This window comes from Camellia sinensis, chromosome 3, assembly GCF_055761805.1.
Source record: "Camellia sinensis isolate YWXY chromosome 3, ASM5576180v1, whole genome shotgun sequence".
Classification (NCBI taxonomy): domain Eukaryota; kingdom Viridiplantae; phylum Streptophyta; class Magnoliopsida; order Ericales; family Theaceae; genus Camellia; species Camellia sinensis.
The window spans coordinates 157,052,612-157,069,331 of record NC_138963.1 but is presented as its reverse complement, the minus strand read 5'-3'; the positions used below and the strand labels follow the sequence as shown (position 1 = coordinate 157,069,331).

The 16,720-nt window shown below is 38.1% G+C and overlaps 1 long non-coding RNA gene across 2 annotated transcripts in view; it reads right to left on the bottom strand.

Annotated features, from left to right (window-relative positions):
* The window catches only part of LOC145822850 (uncharacterized), a 42,961-nt gene continuing 26,241 nt past the window's right edge, over positions 1-16,720 (bottom strand). Inside the window, exons 2-3 of one of the 2 annotated variants that reach the window (XR_014364671.1) lie at positions 9,594-9,706; positions 1-367 (exon numbers count right to left, since the gene is read on the bottom strand). This is a non-coding gene — a long non-coding RNA (uncharacterized LOC145822850). Of the gene's footprint in view, positions 368-9,593; positions 9,707-16,201; positions 16,530-16,720 lie in introns of those variants that run through there. The other variant, XR_014364670.1, reaches the window with a different exon arrangement.

Below are 16,720 nucleotides of genomic sequence, written 5' to 3'. Positions count from 1 at the left end.
TAGCTAATTGCATCACATGCCATGTCTACTAAAAAATTTAGGGTAAATTACAAAAAAAAAAAAAAAAAAAAAAAAAAAAAAAAAAAAAAAAACAAAGTTTGACCATACTAACAAATCAAACCCTGAAATTTTAATTTTTTTAATGTAAACCCTACACTTCTGAATTCATTTCAATCTATCTGTCAAACTCTGTTACGTTGTCTAACAGAAAATTAAATAAATAAATAAATAAATTATATGTGGCAGTAGAACAAATGAACTTATCATGCACCTTATACCATTTGATCATATGTGCATATGCCCTTTATCTGTCTTCATCTTCCCCTTCTTCTGCTTTCTCTCTCTATTCGTTCCATCACTTGTGCACCTGTAACGCCCTCAAAATTTACCCATTATATATATCATTGACATGCATTATTTGAAGAAAACACTTTATTAATTCATTATAATATTCATCAGAGTCTTACTAAACAAAAGCAATACATGTAATATCAAATTAAATGCCCTACAGGCTTACATCTTTCCAAGCCAACACTTGGACACAAAAGTATGAGTTCTAACTCAAATACAAATAAAGCCTAGGCTTGTGTGTTTATCAAATAAAAACAAATAACTAAAGATAGTCTTCGAAATCCAAATCCTGCCAAGCTAAGTCCTTGGAGGTAGCTTATCACCTGGACCTGAAAATGATGTTCCCATAAAGGGTGAGCCACAGCCCAGTAGAAAAATACTAAACCAAATATAAGCATTGAATAAAGCAATAGCATTCAATAGATGGTTAACAAAGATAATCAATTAAATCATTATACAGTCTCATGACACTAATGTCAATGACACGTTCCACTTCCCAACATTATCAATATGGCTTAGAGCCTGGCCAAACTTACAACAGTGAACTATATATATATCAAATTCACATTCTTCCAATATCAACAAACAAATGAGACTCAAGCTCAAATCAAAACACTTCATACTTCCAGTTTGATACACATTTTAGTGCTGTATCAATAAAAACACTTCAATATAAATAAGCACACATAAAAGTGATGCTAATGGAGTCCATCCCCTATCTCCTCCCAAACAAAATCCGGTTTAGAGGTCCATCCCCTATCTTTCCCTAAACCGTGGAGTACATCCCCTATCTCCTCCCACACAAAACAATGTATGTAAACACATAACATATACAACACACAATCAATACACATAATGTCTGTATTAATTCAACAGTCACAATTGATGACTTAATCAATGATTAGTTTCAGTTAGCCCTAATCCACATGCAGTGTCTACAACAATCACAGCTATCCTCCACCGATAGCCCAAACATTTATTTCTAAACTGAAAATAAATATATCAACAGTTCAATGGGTGAGTGATTTAAATTATCCAACTACACCACTTAATCAATGAATTCCTCAATTCCATGAATTTAACCATATTTCCCCAATTCCTTTTAATTAATTATACAAATTAATTAATTAATACACTAGGGTTTTTCCCAAAATTTCCAAAGTATTCCCAACATATCAAAATACCAAAACTTAGAACAAAACTTATAGAATGGAGTAGGAAATCCCTACCTCGAAGAAAACAACCCAAATGGAGAAGACAGAGATGAATACCCAAATACCAATGTGCTCCAAATCGCCAAATGTTCAGATTAAATGAAAGCCCTCGACTCCCTCTATCTTTTTAATAAAGCAACTAGGGTAGAAACACGCTCTAAATAGATCAAACCTAAGAGAGAAGGTGAGTAGGGAGAGAGAGAGGTCGGACCAAGGGTTTGGAATAAAAAAGAAGATGAAAAAGACTGATCAAAACCCGCTGCTGCGTATATAAACTGGATAGGCTCGCTCGAGCGAAGACTTGGTCGCTCGAGCGACCAGACACAAGAAATCCTCGCTCGAGCAAAGAAAAGCTCGCTCGAGCCAAGAATACAATGCTACAGGTCCATACTGGACGCCATCTCTCGCTCGAGCGACTAAACCCCAGCTCGAGCGAAGAACCAAAAACAACAGCTCGCTCGAGCGACCAACTCCTCGCTCGAGCGAAGAACCAAAAATCTGGACGGCAACTCTTGGTTTCTAAACCCAACCAACCTGAAACAAACCTGCCCAACACTTCCTATAACTCCAAATAAGAAAATAAGGGACAACAACAACAATTATACAATGACAGAATCTACGGAACCTAAGTCCGGATACAATAATCAAATGGGAAAAGACCGGGGTCGCTATAACCTCCCCCCCTTCAAAGAATTTCGTCCCCGAAATTAAACATAAGTTTATAAAAAAAACAAGTTTTTCTCAATTTCCCAAAGATATTTTATAGCAATAATAAACAGCTTGACCCAATACTGGTCACTTCATCTCTTTATCAAGAGGCATCTCACAATATATATAAAACAACATATATTTCAACCTGTATCACTATTATGCATTATTCCTTTCAATGTTAGCAATTCCCATATCAAATTCAATTTCAAGATATATACAACACATTTAACAATGTAATCAACATCTGCAATGTTACACTAAACTTCTATAATAAAGCTAGTTTCAAGATACACCCATTTACCAAAACATACTCAATGTTTTACAACTTAAGACATTTATAAAGCTCTTAAGTTCAACAATATTACAAAATCTAAATACAAGATTACAAATCAATAAACATGTCCGGGTATTTTTCGCGGACTTCCAACTCACGTTCCCAAGTGGCTTCCTCCACTCCGTGATGTTTCCACAAAACTTTGACCAAAGGGATGGTTTTGCCTCGCAAAACTTGATCCCGCCTATCCAAAACCCGAACCGGTCTCTCCTCATACGAGACATCCTCCTCAACCACTAAATCGGTCCAATCCAACACATGTGATGGATTTGGCTCATATTTCCGATGCATACTCACATGAAACACGTCATGTACTCCGGACAGCTGCGGTGGTAAAGCTAAACGATAAGCAGCCTCGCCAATCCTCTCAAGGATCTCAAACGGACCAATGAACCGAGGGGACAACTTCCCGCTCTTCCCAAACTGCATCAAACCCCGTCTAGGTGATATCTTCAGAAAGACATGATCACCCACCTCAAACACCAAAGGTCTCCTCCTACGGTCGGCATAAGATTTCTGACGACTCTGTGCTGTAACAAGCCTCTTACGGATAAGCTCAACTTTCTCCGTCGTTTCCCTCACCAACTCCGGACCCAATAGAGGTGCATCACCCACCTCGGCCCAACAAACAGGAGATCTACACGGTCGGCCATACAAGGCCTCAAATGGTGCCATACCGATACTAGACTGGAAACTGTTGTTGTAGGCAAACTCCACCAACGGCAAGTGCCTCTCCCACGACCCACTAAAGTCTAGAACACAACCCCGAAGCATATCCTCAAGGATCTGAATAGTACGCTCGGACTGCCCGTCAGTCTGAGGATGATAAGCCGTGCTAAAGGTCAACTTAGTGCCTAAGGCACTCTGCAAACTCTGCCACAACCTGGCAGTAAAACGACGATCTCTATCTGAGACGATCGTCACTGGAACCCCGTGTAACCTCACTATGTCCCGAATGTACAAGTCGGCAAGATGATCTACCGAATTTCTCACGCGTATAGGAATGAAGTGCGCCGACTTAGTCAACCGGTCTACAACCACCCAAATAGCATCACTACCCTGCTGAGTCCTCGGAAGGCCCACAACGAAGTCCATAGTGACGTGTTCCCACTTCCACTCGGCAATAGGCAAGGGTTGCAACAAACCCACTGGCCTCTGATGTTCGGCCTTCACTTGCTGACAAGTAAGGCACTTAGATACGAAAGCTGCCACATCTCTCTTCATACCCCGCCACCAGAACTGGCGACCCAAATCCCGATACATCTTAGTGCCTCCCGGATGCACCGCAAGGCGTGAATGATGAAACTCTCGGAGTACCTCCTCTCGGCAAGACTCCGGCACAAACAGACGGTCTCGGTATCTCACACTGAGGTCGGGATACACTGACAAACCCTTCTCAACCTTCCCACTGGAAATCTTCTCACGAAGGGATTCTACCTCAAGGTCACCCCCCTGAGCCTCTAACACTCGAGTCACAAGTGTAGGCTGTGCAACAATAGAAAACAAGGCCGCAGTCTCCACAGATTCGCCCAGAAGGAAATTAAACTCCCCAAGTGCACCCAACATCTCCCATTCTCGGATGGCTATACTAGCTATGTCACCAACAGGTTTCCTGCTAAGGGCATCGGCCACCACATTGGCCTTTCCCGGATGATAATGCAACTCAAAGTCATAATCCTCTATAAACTCCATCCACCTCCTCTGCCTCAAGTTCAAGTCTTTCTGTGTAAACAAATATTTCAGACTCTTATGATTCGAGAATACCTCGAATCTCTCACCATAAAAATAATGCCTCCAAATCTTCAAGGCAAAAATCACAGCTGCTAACTCTAGATCATGCGTAGGGTAATTCTACTCGTGAATTTTCAACTGACGTGAGCCATAGGCAACTACTTTCCCTTCTTGCATTAACACACAACCCAGACCCTCTCGTGAGGCGTCACAATAGACTGCATAACCCAACCCTCTCTCTGGAATAATCAATACTGGAGCGGTGGTCAGTCTAACTTTCAACTCCTGGAACGACTTTTCACAAGTCTCACTCCATACAAATTTGACTCCCTTCCGAGTCAATCTAGTCAAAGGCGAAGCTAATCTGGAGAAATCTTTCACAAACCGACGATAATACCCAGCTAACCCCAGAAAACTGCGAATCTCAAACACACTCTTAGGCTGTGCCCAATCTTGCACTGCCTCAGTCTTGGATGTATCAACAGACACTCCTTCCCCAGAAATGACATGGCCTAAGAATTTGACCTCTTCTAGCCAGAACTCACACTTCCCAAACTTAGCATAAAGCTTATGGACTCTAAGTAACTCAAGCACCACTCTCAAGTGTTCCTTGTGCTTCTCCTCAGAAGGTGAATAGATAAGGATGTCGTCCACAAAGACGACTACAAAACGATCTAAAAATTCCCGGAATATTCGGTTCATCAAATCCATAAAAACTGTCGGTGCATTGGTGAGCCCAAATGGCATCACCAGAAAGTCATAGTGGCCATACCGTGTACGGAATGCCGTCTTCGGAATATCCTCCTCCCTGACTCTCAACTGATGGTAACCCGATCTCAAGTCTATCTTCGAGAAACAACGGGAACCCTTCAACTGATCGAACAGATCATCTATACGAGGCATAGGGTACTTATTCTTAACCGTAGCCCGATTCAATTTCCGATAATCTATACAAAGTCTCAAAGCACCACCTTTCTTTTTAACAAAGAGGGCCGGTGCTCCCCACGGCGAAATACTAGGACGTATAAAACCCTTATCTAGCAACTCCTGGAGTTGGATCTTCAACTCAACTAACTCGGCTGGGGCAAAACGATAAGGTGCCATAGAAATCGGCGCCGTGTCGGGCACTAGGTCAATAGAGAACTCAATCTCCCGATGCAGTGGCAAACCAATAAGATCCTCGGGAAAGACGTCTGAGTACTCACAAACCACCCTTGGCAACACAATCTGAGTCTCATCATCCTCACTAATCGAAAGGTTAGCAAGTAGACCACTAAGCTCACTCCGTCCTCGCGGAACATACCCCGGTGGCAACACATTACCAACCCGGTCCCCCAGAAAATGAAAATACTCTGCTCACGGTACAACAAGTGACCCTCTGGCGGTAGCAATCAATAACTGCCCGGTATGACGATAACCAGTCCATACCCAAAATAACATCGAAACCCCTCATAGGCATAACGAAAAAGGAAAATGGGATTCTATGGTAATCAACCTCTATATCACAATCCCTAACACCTTGTTTCAAATCAATTCACCCCCAAGAGATGACACTACACAAATAGGAGATGCTAACTATGCTAACTCCAACTCCAAAACAGATGCAAATGCAGCAGACACAAAGGAATGGGATGCACCCGTATCAATCAAAACATTAGCAACCGAGTTGCAAAACAAGAAGGTACCTCTCACAACTGATGGTGCCGACACAAGATCCTGCGCGGTAACAGCGTACACGCGCCCAGACGACCTCTGATCAACCTGCTCACCCCTAGGAGCATAAGATTGCTGCACCGACTGGGACGATGAAGCCCCCTGATTGGCCCTCGAGGCCTGACCCGACTGAGCTGGCTGCTGACCCTGAATCTGCCTCAAACCAGATGCACCAAGTGTGCCACCCAACTGCGGGCAATACCTCTTCATATGCCCTGGCTGACCACACTGATAACACGAGAGTGGCTGGCCTCTACCCTGACTCTGGCTCTGAGATCGAGCCGAAGATGATGCTGCTCTCTGCACTCCTCCCCTCTGAGGACAAACTGGAAACTTGTGGCCCAGCTGGCCACACTTGAAACAGGTAATGTCTCCCTGACTGCCTTTCCCCGAACTAGCACTAGGCACAGGAAACGTCGATCTAGAAAAGCTACTCTGAGACTGCTGGGGATTAAAACCCTTCTGTCTCCTACCATCACTCTGACCATCCTGACTCCTCTTGGAGCCCTTCTGTCCTTCCTCCTCCTCCTGCATCATGATTTCCATATGGGCTGCAGCATCAACCATACGCCCATAATCCCGAATCATAGTTCCCCCAACTCGCAGCTTGAGGCCACGCCTCAACTTCTTCTCAAACTCAATACAACAGCGTTCCTCAGACGCCACCAACTCAGGTGCAAACCTGGACAAGCTAGTAAATGCAGCCTCAAACTCGGCCACTGAAGAACTCGACTGCTTAAGCTGGCAGAACTGGTCTCGCAGCTTCTCCCTGACTGCTGGAGATAAGAACTTCTCCTGGAAAGCATTCACAAAAGCCTCCCACGTACCTCCTATACGACCCTTTGTAAACTTCCACCACTGACCCGCATCCCCCTTCAACTGGAAAGATGCCAAGGTCACTTTCAACCCCTTGTCTTCGATGCCAAGCATCTCAAACGTCTTCGTTGTCTGTTCGAGCCATTCATCTGCCTTAAGCGGCTCTTTAGGATCACCCACAAATTCATCCGGATTAGACCGGAAGAACTCCCTCTTCAGAAAGGAAGGTCCTGCATCCGCAACAACAACCTGAGCTTGATTCTCAGCTCTGAGAATGCCTACTGACTCCCTGAATGCCCCTGCTATCTCTCGGGCTAGAGCGCCCATAGCCTGCTGGCCTACTGGCTCGGCCACATTGGCCTGGCCAATTCCCTCCTGAACTGCCGGAATCTCCTCTGGCACAAGCACCTCCTGCCTACCCGGCCTACCACGCCTACCGCGTCCTCGTCCTCGTCCTGACATCCTAATAAAGGGAACAAAAATGTTAGCACATTAATAAATGTGCCGAAACTAAACACTCGCGTCCTAATGCATTGGACAACAATAATTCATTCCACGTAAGCACATAATCACATAAGCACCTACGAACTTCATTCCCGGATAATGATAGTCCCAATGCGTTACTATAGTTCGGTTGGAAGCAGCAGTGATCAAGTGCCTTTCCAACAAGACTACTAGAAACTCAAGGGTCCAATCAACATCCTAGAAACTACATTCCATACCCACATAATCACATAAACATGTTATCACATAAGCATATAACATTACGCTAAGTCTCTATCAAACGAGACGAACCCATTGTGATACTAATCACTTCCCACGTACCCAAAGTATTCAAACCCGGTACGCTCTGATACCAAGTTGTAACGCCCTCAAAATTTACCCATTATATATATCATTGACATGCATTATTTGAAGAAAACACTTTATTAATTCATTATAATATTCATCAGAGTCTTACTAAACAAAAGCAATACATGTAATATCAAATTAAATGCCCTACAGGCTTACATCTTTCCAAGCTAACACTTGGACACAAAAGTATGAGTTTTAACTCAAATACAAATAAAGCCTAGGCTTGTGTGTTTATCAAATAAAAACAAATAACTAAAGATAGTCTTCGAAATCCAAATCCTGCCAAGCTAAGTCCTTGGAGGTAGCTTATCACCTGGACCTGAAAATGATGTTCCCATAAAGGGTGAGCCACAGCCCAGTAGAAAAATACTAAACCAAATATAAGCATTGAATAAAGCAATAGCATTCAATAGATGGTTAACAAAGATAATCAATTAAATCATTATACAGTCTCATGACACTAATGTTAATGACACGTTCCACTTCCCAACATTATCAATATGGCTCAGAGCCTGGCCAAACTTACAACAGTGAACTATATATATATCAAATTCACATTCTTCCAATATCAACAAACAAATGAGACTCAAGCTCAAATCAAAACACTTCATACTTCCAGTTTGATACACATTTTAGTGCTGTATCAATAAAAACACTTCAATATAAATAAGCACACATAAAAGTGATGCTAATGGACTCCATCCCCTATCTCCTCCCAAACAAAATCCGGTTTAGAGGTCCATCCCCTATCTTCCCCTAAACCGTGGAGTACATCCCCTATCTCCTCCCACACAAAACAATGTATGTAAACACATAACATATACAACACACAATCAATACACATAATGTCTGTATTAATTCAACAGTCACAATTGATGACTTAATCAATGATTAGTTTCAGTTAGCCTTAATCCACATGCAGTGTCTACAACAATCACAGCTATCCTCCACCGATAGCCCAAACATTTATTTCTAAACTGAAAATAAATATATCAACAGTTCAATAGGTGAGTGATTTAAATTATCCAACTACACCGCTTAATCAATGAATTCCTCAATTCCATGAATTTAACCGTATTTCCCCAATTCCTTTTAATTAATTATACAAATTAATTAATTAATACACTAGGGTTTTTCCCAAAATTTCCAAAGTATTCCCAACATATCAAAATACCAAAACTTAGAACAAAACTTATAGAATGGAGTAGGAAATCCCTACCTCGAAGAAAACAACCCAAATGGAGAAGACAGAGATGAATACCCAAATACCAATGTGCTCCAAATCGCCAAATGTTCATATTAAATGAAAGCCCTCGACTCCCTCTATCTTTTTAATAAAGCAACTAGGGTAGAAACACACTCTAAATAGATCAAACCTAAGAGAGAAGGTGAGTAGGGAGAGAGAGAGGTCGGACCAAGGGTTTGGAATCAAAAAGAAGATGAAAAAGACTGATCAAAACCCGCTGCTGCGTATATAAACTGGACAGGCTCGCTCGAGCGAAGACTTGGTCGCTCGAGCGACCAGACACAAGAAATCCTTGCTCGAGCAAAGAAAAGCTCGCTCGAGCCAAGAATGCAATGCTACAGGTCCATACTGGACGCCATCTCTCGCTCGAGCGACTAAACCCCAGCTCGAGTTGGTCGCTCGCTCGAGCGACCAACTCCTCGCTCGAGCGAAGAACCAAAAATCTGGACAGCAACTCTTGGTTTCTAAACCCAACCAACCTGAAACAAACCTGCCCAACACATCCTATAACTCCAAATAAGAAAATAAGGGACAACAACAACAATTATACAATGACAGAATCTACGGAACCTAAGTCTGGATATAATAATCAAATGGGAAAAGACCGGGGTCGCTATAGCACCCACCGTCTCTGCTCTTTGCTTCATCACCTTCACCTCCATCATCAGTGTACCACCGCTTTCCTCACCTTCACTTATATCTCCATTGCTCAGGAGGAGGATGCAAGAATCACAACTCAAATACAAAATTCAAAAAATACCAATTTCAATCAAAGTATCAATCCGAAAATTTGCATTAAATTGTAATGATACATAATCTAAAACAGAGCATAGCATAAAGTATTTAGAGTTTGGTCAGAGCAATTGAAGAAACCCATACCATGCACGAATGCATATACACATATATATACAAGCAGGAACGGAGTTAGAAAATTAGATTAGAGGGGGCACTTATTAATTATAATATCGAAAATTTTTACAAAAATATTTCAAGCAAGTTTTTATAATTGATTTCGAGAAATATCAAAAAACAATAATGTTATTTGTAGCTAGTATATCATGGATAATACAAAAAAAAAATATGGATATAAGTCTTAAAATAAATTATGTAATGATAATTTTTTTTATATACAAAATTTGATTAAAAATTCAATATAATGATAATACTACGTCATCATTGATATGTGATATCACCAACTGATAATACATAAACACATAGAGAGTGAACCTCACATGTCAAATATGACCAGTGGCGGAGGGAGTGAAGGCCCAGGGGATCATGTGCCCCCCTGGATTTTGGGATTTTGTTTTTAAAATTTTTTTTGCAAGCATAAAGAAAATATTTTAAATAAAAAAAATTACAAAAATATTATTAGAGTGAAATGTCAATGACATTTTAAAAATTATGAAAACAATAATGGTTGTTTTAATTGAAAATGAAGAGACTATTATAAACCATATTATCTATGAAATTTTTTGAATGTAACGGTGATGTCATTATTATTGACATACAAGTATAAGTAATCTCACTATAAAGATATGAAATTTATTGGATTGTTAGTTATATTTGACATGTGAGGTTCACTCTCTATGTGTTATGTACTATTAGTTGGTGATATCCCATATCAACAACGACGTAGTATTACCATTATATTGAATTTTTAAACAAATTTTGTATATAAAAAAAATTATCATTATATAATTTATTTTAAGACTTATATCCATATTTTTTTTTATTGTCCATGATACACTAGTTATAAATAGCATTATTTTTTTGATGTTTCTCAAAATCAATCGTAAAAACTTGCGTAAAATATTTTTGTAAAAATTTTCAATATTGTAATTAATAAGTGCCACATCTAATTTAATTTTTTGGCTCCGCCACTGAGTATAACTAACAATCCAATAAATTTTATATCTTTATAGTGAGATTACTTATATTTGCATGTCAATAATAATGACATCACCTTTACATTAAAAAAATTTCACAAATAATATGATTTATAATAGTCTTTTCATTTTCAATTAAAACAACCATTATTGTTTTCATAATTTTTAAAATGTATTTCACTTTAATAATAGAAAATTGTTTAAGAGCTCTAAAACAATAAGCTCTAATAGCTCTAAATACACTGTAGCTCCAATTGATTTGATGTTTTGCTCTTTGTTTTTATTTTATTTTATTTCCTGCGCTACCAGCTCATTAGAGCTGGCTTAGTGCTTTCTTTTTAGTGATATGTATCACCACTGTAAAATAATTATCTGTGCAGGTGAAAAGTTGGATAACTAATGATGGCATTTGGGATTTTCACAAAAAAAAAAAAAAAGATTATTTAATATTTTCTGTCAGGATAATATTTCGGTCTAGTCGAGTTCACTCCTTTTCTGATATATTCATATGATACCCGACCGGGAAAAAAATAAAAATCTGCACTCTTCACCCGTGGCTGACCGAAATGATTGGAGAAACCGTCCACGAGTTGTCGATTCAAGTCGGGTTCACCTTGGGCAGATTTTTGAACACCCCTACAGTGTATTATCGGAGAGATGGCTGAGATCGGTGACAAAGCCCATGAGATCATTGATGAACCAAAGTGGTAGTCGACGACAAACAGTGGCTTTGTTTTGGTGGTGGCAATAGCAACACATGCTAGAGATGGGTAGATTGGTAAAGAAACTACCTTTGGGTCTCTGTTTCAGAGTTGATTGAATTTAAAATTTTTTGGGGTCAATGATGCTTCTTTATAGCTCTAATTATTGTGGTTTGTTCTCTCCAAGATGAATTGCGGCACATCAAATGTGAGATTGGGGTGTAATGAGGTACTCATTGTTATAAGTTGGAAGGTTGAGTTTTGCGAAACCATTGCATATGGAATCGATATTTGTGATTCAATTACACAACAATGATGACATAGACTAACAGGATGAATTGTGACACATCATATGTGAGATTGGGGCATTTGAAATTGATATTGATATTTGTGATTCAATTACACAACAATGATGACATAGACTAACAGGATGAATTGCAGCACATCATATGTGAGATTGGGGTGTAATGAGGTACTCTTTGGTATAAGTTGGAAGGTTGAGTTTTGCTATACCATTGCATTTGAAATTGATATTTGTGATTCAATTACACAACAATGATGACATAGACCTTTTTTCTTCTTCTTTTTTTATATTCAGAAATGGAAGAAAGAAAGGAGACAAAAGTATGAAAACAGAGGCAAATGTGCAACATAGGCAAATGTAGAGTGAGGCATGACTGTGAAGAGCATTTGGGGAGAAATTTGAATGTGCTACCCTTTTTACTTACTAGAAAGAAGATAAGTAAATCTTTTTGGTAAATTAGTGTTAAGCATGAGATCTTTCAAATTATTTCGGGTACCCAAAATGGTTAAAATCTATCTCAGTGAAATAAGTCAAATATATCTTGGGCAGTTCGGTTACCATTGTTCACTCCGGCAGTTCGGTTCACTCTGACCATCAAGTATCGAAAGGTTTAATCATTTTACCTAATTTTGATTTTTTATTTAGGTATGTGTTTGGGTTTGTGTTCAAGAAACTGATGGGTTTGGATTTGTGTTTGTGTTTCTAAGATTTGTTTTTCTAAACCTTAAATTGATGTGTTTCTAAGATTTTTGGTTTGTGTTATATTTCTAACCTTAAATTGATTTGTGTTTCTAGGTTTTTCATATATATATATATATATATATATATTTTAAATTTTGGGTTTGTGTTCTGTTTTGTTTTGTGTTTCTAAGATTTTTATATGTAGCTTTAAACTAATCCTTCTGTTAGTTTTCTTTGTTTGTATGACTTCAATTCCTAGTTTTCTCCTTGTGATATCACTATTTGTATAGTTTTGTTAGTTGTTCATATCTCTTTATTGCCCTTAACATTATATTTATATGTCAGTAGAGTTTTGTTAGTTTTATTTATAGATTCATTTATTTTTGTTGTCGTTGTTGTTGAAATCTATATAAAATTAAGATGAATCTTCCTTTTGAATTCTGCAAATCCTTCAAACCCTTTAGCTCCTTCATCTGTGTTGGACACACCCGCCTTTTATCGTTATACTCTCTCTCTCTCTCTATTATCCAAGGAATTAGCTACGAAAAAAAGAACAATTATAATATAATTGACTACTAAAAAAAGAACAATTATATTTCACTTTTGGAATTTTCAGATTGTATGACACATATTCAGAGTTTTGATAATATATCCAAATCAAAAATTGAAATTTTGTACATGAAAAATATTCTAAAACTTTTAAACTCAAATTCTGAAAATTCCAAAAGTAGAAAAGAGAAAGATGTTGGTAGAAATGTTAGGCCGTGTTTGTTTAGACGGACTTGATTACTAGATTAGTATTCTCATGACTAATAGTCCTAGGACTATAAATCTCTTTGGATTGTGTATTCTATCCTATGTTTGGATTGCGTTAGAAATATAAGGATGAATTAATAAAATATTATCCAATCGGATATTTGTTTAAGGGGATTGGAATGGATAAGACATGACAGGATATGAGACATCTAATCTATTGACCATAATACCCCTATTATAATTAATATAAAATTTTGCACTAGCATGTGTTATAATTTGTAAAAAGCAAATTTTCCTATTGTTGCCCACATCCATTTCGAATCATTTGAACAAAATCTAACCCACTTTCTTTTAATGAAAAAAAAATCAAAAATCATTTAATTATAAAATTTATATATACATAAGCAATCATTAAAAAAAATACACTGCTACTTTAATCATCCAACCACTAATTGTCCAAATTCAAAAAAGTATTTATTTGAACAAAATTTAAGCCCCACTTTTTTTTAATAGAAAAAAAAAAAAAAACCATTCAACTATAAAATTTATATATATATATATATATATATACAAGCAACCATTAAAAAATATGTACTACTATTTTAATCATCCAACCATTTAAAAAAGTATTACCCAAATTCAAAAAAGTATTCATTTGAGCAAAATTTAACCCCTTTTTCTTTAACAAAAAATATTAAAAATCATTCAACTATAAAATTTATATACGCAAGCAACCATTAAAAAATATGCACTGCTATTTTAATCATTAAACCATTCATTGCCCAAATTCGAAAAGGCATTCATTTAAACAAAATTTAACTCTCTTTTTCAAACAGAAAAACATCAAAAATAATTCAATAAAATTGTAGAAATATAAATCTGCCATTCATTATTTCAAAAGAAGAATTCCAAGCAGCATATTGCAACATAAAATAGCAAAATATGAGTAGTTCAACAAAAAAAAAAAAAAAAGTAGTAGAAAGTGAGTCTTTATTACATCCATTAGAGTAATCAAAAAACTAAGTATATAGAAGGACATAAAAGAGCAACAAGCCTGTCATATAGCACTCCCACGTAGAAACCTCATCACCCACCTTAGTTTGTCATCATGTGTCAAGCTAAAAAACATGTCGAGCTTTTGAGCACTTTATAATATGATCTCACAAGCATCTAGCCTTTCATCAAGAGTAGTTGGCAACGTAATAAGTTCATCATTCAAACTTGCTCGTTTAGATACGAGATCATGTTTATCACCCATCCTTCGACCAATGAAATCTAGCTTTTCATTGGTGGCAGAAAATACCTCACCCAACTTGTTAGGTTTTTATTTTTGGCAATCCCGTTTGACAAAACTCCTTTCAGTTGTACTTTTATTCGCTCTTTTATTTCAGTGAGGCTATGAGTACTTAGATGCAAATCCAACCCATATTGTGCCTTGTAGAAAAGTTTCAGAAGATAATTCTTTCATATTTGCCACTTCGCTAACTATGACGGGGATCGAGCTGCCTAGTCAGCTCGCGGAGGTCCAGGGGGCAGCGCCCCTTGGTGGGTCCGGGGCAGCACCCTCGAAGCAAAATGTAAAATTGCATTCGAAGGTGCTTGTCCGCTCGAGCAGACATTCCTCCGCTCGAGCGAAAAATCCTTGGTTCCAGAAGTTTGATCGCCTGCAAAAATACTGGGAGATGTTTTTTCCCGCTCAAACAGAATTTCCTGCGCTCAAGCGTCAGTCCGCTCGACCGGAGATCACGGGACAGATTGCTATAAATATATGTTTCAGTCATATTTTAGGTTTACATTTTTTAGATCTTCTTTGAGGGTTCTAGGGTTTATATCTGGGGCTATTTTGCTTGATCTGGGGCTATTTTGCTTGGTTTCTTTGATGTTTAACTGAGTATTCAACTCATGGTTTAAAAAAAATACATCAAATGATTGTTTATTCAATACAAAAGAGAGTGTTGTTCTTCGATGGATTCCGGGAAATTCGAGCCTGAAGCTTTGGTGGATCCTAGAGTGGCTCATCGTTGTGATTCGACATCGGCGTTGTGGATTCAATATTGGGCAAGGCAATTCTGAGGTGAAGACAGGGTTGGAAGAAGCACATAGGGGTCGGTTCAATATGGGCGTGGATTCGCTAGGTAATTGAGAGCACACTTATGTAATTCCTTTATATCTTCTCAGTGGATTGTTTTGTGGCTGTTGCCCGTGGCTTTTTTTTATCACAATTGGAGGCGCTCTAATTGTGATTTTTTCACGTAAAATAGTTATGTCGATTTGTCTTAATTGTTTGATTGGAATTGTTTTACTGGTTAAAATTCATACATAATCACAAATCAACGTCTAAGGGATTTCTAGATTTTTCACAACTTGTTAGCAATCATGGACAACCTTTCCACTACATCATCATTACTTCCAGGCCTCTTCTTGTTGGCATTCTTTTTGGTAGAACTTTTAGGTGATTGTTGACTTGATGAGTTGGAGCAATTTATTCCCTTGCCAATCTGACTATTCATACCCATATGTTCAAGAAATGTGTCATCATCTGCAAGATTGTTGAACAACAATTCTTCCTCAGCATTTATAGCATCAATTGATCAGCAGTCCCTTTAGCAAACTCCCCCGTAGCTTGATCCTTACCAAATATGTGGATCCATGAGTCGAAATACGGAAAACTTTTGTTTTGTAGGTTTTTCGCATCGCTCTCCCTCTACAATAATCAATTTCAATTAATATCACCAACTTAAGATTGGGCTCTCTAATAATGGTACGAGGATACTTGTGAATGTATCTCTTCAAGACAATTTCAATGGCAATATATGCTACAATGCATAAGGCATACAATTCTTGTATTACAACTTGCAACACTATGTATAGCTCAAGCTCCTCATTACTCTCATCTCCAAAACCATCAAAATTGTAATCCATCTATGCAAACAGTGATGTACATCAATAAATTAGAGTACAAGAAAACTTCATAATTCCAAAAAATATTAACAACACAAAAAAATAATAAGAGATTATCACCATTGGATATCTAGAAAGAAGCTAGACAACATATTAAACCCAACCCAGAAAATATTCTACGCAACATTAAACTGAATAACAATAGTCACCCCAGCACACATCAAAACAAATATATCTCTGCAGAATCCTATTGCAGTTTCCAAAAACTTCGACAAATTTACAAGCCAGAATCACAACCTAGAGTTAAAAGAGTGGACCAGCAGTACCTGCCACACCGCCAAGATTATTCTATTTAAAATATCTCATCAATTGTCCCAAGATGCTTCTTCACTTTTTCTTCTCCTAGAGTTGGTTGGATTGGATACATTTTAAACCCATGCATTTTAAAAAATGTGTAATGTATTTCATGTAAATGCTTTTATCAGGGCCATTGGGTTCACTGGATGGATATCTTAGT